The sequence below is a fragment of the Polypterus senegalus genome, chromosome 1 (assembly GCF_016835505.1).
Source record: "Polypterus senegalus isolate Bchr_013 chromosome 1, ASM1683550v1, whole genome shotgun sequence".
Classification (NCBI taxonomy): domain Eukaryota; kingdom Metazoa; phylum Chordata; class Cladistia; order Polypteriformes; family Polypteridae; genus Polypterus; species Polypterus senegalus.
The window spans coordinates 184,814,064-184,820,063 of NC_053154.1; the positions used below are offsets into that span (position 1 = coordinate 184,814,064).

The 6,000-nt window shown below is 35.0% G+C and overlaps 1 pseudogene; it reads right to left on the bottom strand.

Annotated features, from left to right (window-relative positions):
* Window positions 1-1,637: 1,637 nt before the first annotated feature.
* Window positions 1,638-5,584, bottom strand: LOC120539503 (annotated as a pseudogene).
* Window positions 5,585-6,000: the final 416 nt, after the last annotated feature.

The following is a 6,000-nucleotide window of genomic DNA, read 5'->3' on the forward strand; positions in this document are numbered from 1 at the left end:
CAGTCACAAGAAACAACACTATAGAAAAAGTGTCCACACATGTTACTTAAATCCCAATGATACCTCGGCATGAGCAAATACGGAAGTCTCTCTTTTTTTTTTTTAAGTTTTAAAACCTGAACAATTCAATATAGCAGCCGTCTCTAAAGCTATGATGATCACTGGAGTCAAGAAAGTGAATAATTTTGTTTTTTGGATACATAACCTGAAAAATACAACATGCCTGATGTTTTTGAAGAATTCAGAATCCTACATTATATATACACATTTTGACCCAACTGGCAAATGCACACATTTCAATAAATTATAGATTATTTAAAATTGCATAAGTTGCATTAATTCATACTTCAGGAGTTATAGATCTTAACATTTGTACAAAGGCAAGGTGAGTAAATGGTGGACAAATTTCTGATTACAACAATGAACGAACTCTTTGGAAAAACAAATCTACTTACTCACAAAGCCCAGTGACCTGGATGCTATGAGGGGAGGAAGATAACATCTTTCAATGCTATATCATTCTAAGAAGATATATAATATTCTGTTTAATTTTAGAATCACTTTAGAAGACAACAAGAAGCCTCCAAAAGAACTGTAACAAATCTATGAACAAAATTAACAGTAACAAGCAAGAGTTACTTTTTATAGAACATTATTCAATGTACTTACTGGAAAAGTCAGGAAAGGGTCTTGTGAAAGAGGAGGTAGCCATGTGGGCACCACATAAGCATTTGCAACATAAGCATCTTTTCCCTAAAGAACGAACAATTAAGAGCAGCTCACCTTAGAAACACACTTAATCAGTACAATATGGAACTGAATGACACCAAAATTTATTTATGTACACATTGCTGTACAATCTGGCCAATGATCTTCAGACAACAGTTTCCAATCTATGTTTAACAAAAAAAAAAAAACAACAGTATAATTAAAGACACTGATGATTTTAACAACCATAATCTACAAGCAGAATTAACTGCAATTGATTTTACGTTCACATCACAAGATACTTAGTGCAGTTTATGCTGTACTCACAGTTGCTTCCAATTCTGTAGACAGGCCAAGAGATAGGAAGTCAGCTCTGTTTAAGACAGTGTTATTAATTCTGGCTATTTCTTCAGTAGGAATTCCTTTCGAATCAAGAACGTATGAAAGCTGAAAATATACACAGACAAAGATTCTAGTGAATAAAGGAGGCTCTGCCATGAGCCCTATAATGAACTTGTAAATGTTGCATATACCAATTGCTTTTGCTCAAGATTAGGCTCCCGATTCCAAAACAATGCTTTTGCCATTATATCCTCTGATTTGCTGTTGTCCATTTCACTAGATTCTTCATAATTGATTAAGACTTCTGTTATTTGGAAGAAAAATAGATTAAAGGAGCTCAGATTAAAATAAAAAGAATATCTTAATGTGCCAAATTGAACATATTTATCTTTGCCTACTTGTAGCCTCATACTTGCTTTCAAAAGGATGACCTCTTTTCAAGAGCTTTTGTGTACTTGTCATATCCAAGGCTAAGAAAAACAATTTGCAAACTTAATACCACATCCATATGATGCAGGAAGTGAAAACAGAAATTAAATAACCACTGTTCTTACCTAATTTTGCTCTTCCAAGACAATCAAGTTCGATCAAAGACGTTTTGATATTCTTGAATTGTTTTTGTACTCATTCCTAAAGTATATAATTGACCTCATCAAAAATATGTGAGCAGAAGGTGAAAGCAAGTTCATGAAGTAATTGTTTTTTTTTCAAAGATGCGAAAAGTTGTTCTGCAGATTGACTGTTAAGCCATCCAGCCAACTCAAGCACAAGCTCAATTCTGCGTAATAGATCCTTTGCATCCTTGGTATTATGCTCATGAAATGTATCATAAAGAGCATAATGCTCAGATGAGCCACTGACAGGATGCACATCAGGACCAGAATCAGAATCCTCTCTCTTCTTTAAAAGCCATGGCAGGTTAATCCTCAATTCTCACTTTTTGGCAAGCAGAATATTTTCAGGCGTTGATTCGGCAAGTCTTCACTTATTTGGACTGAAAGGCTGAACCTGTGGCACCCTCAGATTGGTATGTGTGGCTAATCCTCTTGCAAAATCATTAATGCAGATATTTGGAAAGTGCTTCCAAGACAGTAAAATGTCTGCATAGTCCCTTGGACTATGTTAAATTTGATTGAGTATACAACAGCACAGGGACACATCACAACAGCCCAGCCACCTGTTTATGCAAATTAAAAGCAGTATAAATAATAATGGTCATTCAACAACATAAGATTATTAGAGTGATCCAAAGACAAACTACTGTTAAATTAGGTCTCTGCTGTGTGTTATCTAGTAGGTCAGTTTTGAGTGAAAGGTTATGCAATTGTACTGAAAGCTTCAATCTGACAAACCATGGTGTATTTATTCAGAAAAGGTCACATCTTTTTGATAAGAATTGATTAGACTGAACTTCATCAGTAGAATCAGTTAAATTCTTAAATGTGATTATGTGTATGTTTGGATATTACGATTTTTAAATATGTAGGTGGAAAACACATGTACTCTAGTCCAAATCTTCAGGTGTATTCTCAAAAAAACGTAAGGAATTACACTGTTGTCTTCTTCGCTAAAAAAACTGAAAATGACCAACTTGTACCTAGATTACCTATATGTATATTTGTCTAATAATTATTGGTGATAAAAGTCTAATTAGAACTTATGCTGATTAACAGAACATCTAACACAGACTGTTTAATACTTAGATCAAAAATCAAACTTTAAAAAAAATGTGAATTTGGGTGGTACTACTTTGATGTTCAATTCAAAGAAATTTTACAATTTTACATTTCGATGTGGTTAATTTTTCTGCTTGTGTACATTTTAGAACATTACATTTAACTTCTATGTTTTATAGCAAAGATTATATGCAAAGTTTATCATGAATAGTCATTGAACAATTGGTTTCAAACAAGGTTTTAACAGATATTGAACGAAATACATAACTGACCTGACGCTCCCCAAACCTTCTAGAAAATTTTATCATAGTTGGCTCGATTTTGCATTTGATTTCTTAATCTTAGTATTAGGTCCATTTTGGATCCTTTTGGAGACAGACCACAGTTCTTTACTAACTTCCTCAATGCAGCAACCTAAAATGGATATACACATACGCTTTCAGTGAGCACTCAACTCATGTAGGGACAGGCTCGTGTTAGAATTAAACATACTTCCATTTTTCAAACAGTGAGGGTAAGCAAAGTCCATTCCTATACTGGGCACACACTCAGATAGGCTCACAGTTAATCAAAAACACTCAAAACTCTTCAATCAGTTAACATTTTTGATGACAAAAAGGTATACATGAAACATTACAGACAAATGCCCTACTACATACATACTTTTAAGTTTGTGAGCTCACCACATAATCTGTCTTCAGTGACAAATATATCAGAAGCCTCCTCAGGTTCCTGAACTTGAGGAATTTTAGCAAATTAAGTGTTGAGCACGGTGCTAGATTTTCTTGTATGAGTACCAATCCATGGTGCCCAATTATGGTAGTTTGGTTTTACAACAAATGGATTCTGACAGTTACCTTAATGAAAGCAAATGAGACTTTCATGAAATGGAATAGAAAATTCAATGTGTATATATTTTATGTAATGGTTAAAAGCTAAAGAAGACAAAATGTAATGATTACTCTTAGCCACGACTTATCATTTCAAGGTCTACTGACTCCCAAAAATCTTCCACATTTACTTTGCCATCATAATCCGTTGGGGTTTCTTCTATTTCACTGGCTGCAGAAAATCAGGACAAAATTAAAAACAATAAATGCTAAGAAACTAAGAAGTACGCTACAGTTTCACACTTGTCATCTACCCACCAGGCATACTAAAAACTCCTTTCTTGTGAAGGTCCATCACTACTACTGGAGGATGAAATCCACAACGTATGCAAGAATAGTTATATTCATGTGCTGAGAGTGCCTCAAAATGGAGGTATCCATGCAAAAGACAGTCTCGCTTGGGAAACTTTTGGTTTGCGGTCAGTTCAAGGATATCTATAGCATTTCCAATGGAAGTGTAATTCTAAATGAAAATATAAAAAAAAACAAACCACAATGCCAACCACATAATTAAAAATGTGTACACAGAAACTGTTCACATATTTTACTGTTAAGAGTCAGTTTATCTAACCTTCTCTGAATGTACTAAATTTAACCTAATTATAAAATCACAGAATTATTCATCAGTATAACAGTTTATTACATTTAAGAAAAGCCAAATATAATTTACAAGTAAATCATAAGGAATATATCTCCTGAAATAAGCTGATGCAAAACAAAAAACACAAAAATACAGCTTGTATTTATAAGATCAACTTTTTTCACCAATGCCTGACATACTAGATGTTGTACAGGAGAAAAAATAAAACAACAAAACATAATACACACAGACATAGATCTTCAAATTACTTCCTTTTGGCAACTGATTTGGGCTTCATTCACATACAGTATTAAATGCTATATGTATTTACATATAGTTGCACACATACACACACACCAAATAAAGTGTAATCTAATCTAATGCACACTTATATCCAATTGTACCCTGTGTTCAGATTGATTTTATTGATATTCTGCAACACAGACTGGAATGTTCATCATTAGACTATATGAACAACATGACACTAATACAAAACACTAGTGGGAAAAGGTCAGATGTGTTAAAATATAGGACCCGTATTTCCCCACATATGGTGTACATTCAGCGAAGAACAGATGAAACACAACATAAGAACTCTCATATGTGTATATATGTATGTTAGCTCTTAACCCGGAGCGAGTTCCTTAAGAACAGACATAATTGAATGCTGAGAATGACATGGTCATTAAAGTTATGAAGACCTCCACTCCATTCCTGAAATCTATAGACCTGGCCACACAGCTCACACTGTTTGCAATATGTGGTTACACCTGTAGGGACAAAAAAAAAAGTCTAATCAGTGTTTCTCAAAGCCACCCTGCCATCACCTGAATCTGAAATATCATTTTGTTTGTTAAGTATATGCTTAAAAGGAGAAAAAACATCAGTTAGAAAATCAAATAGTTAAAAATGGTGTTACATCAGTGCCTAGGAACACAATTAACAAGTACTATGTCAAATTATATATAAAAGTGGCACTTGATCAAATATATCTCTATTCAAAAAGGTGTGCAAGATTTACCTTCAAAAGTGCCATAGAAGGTAACAGTTTTGGCTTTTGAGGAAATTAGGACAGGATCAGTCAGTGGGACAATTCCTGGACAGAGGCTACACAATTTCTCGGCTGGTATTAGGTGGTTGGGAAGGTTATGAAAGTCAGGTGGAGCGCATACCTCAGTAGGCAGGATTGCTGGAATTAGTTTTTTGTGGTATAAATGTGTTACCATTTTAACAAGACCATCTCCCTTTGGTGGATAAAGGGTTTCTTTTCGTACACTTTCAGATTCTGACCAGCTGGTGTCCTTTGTATTTCCTATTTTGAATTCTTCTGAGTCTTCTGTGCTCTTAACTCTCTTAAAAAGTTCCCTATTAGTCTGAAAAGATGCCATTTTGCTATATATTTATGCAAACATGACATTCGTGGTTTAACCCTTTTTCCGGCAAATATTTTTCCCGAAATTTAAGTGTCCAGGGGTTTAAACCCTGGATTGATTCACTAAATTTTTAAGGGGGTTTTTTTTTTTTGCCTCAAAACCCTGGTTTAAAATGAGTTCAAACCCTTTTTACCTTTTTGGGGGGTTTTTTAAATTCATAAAGGCTTTTTTTTCAGTCGAGGAAAAGGAACTTTTTATTTGGGGACAACCTTGGAATTGGGGGGGGGAGGGGAGTGGGTGGAGGGGGCTGGGGGGAAACCCCCCGGGGGGAATGGAGGGGACAGAACGGGTGGGTACGGCGGGGCGGAGGGCAGAGCTGGGTGGACATCCATTTGGGGGAAAAGGTGGGGGGAACCCAGTAAAATTCAGAA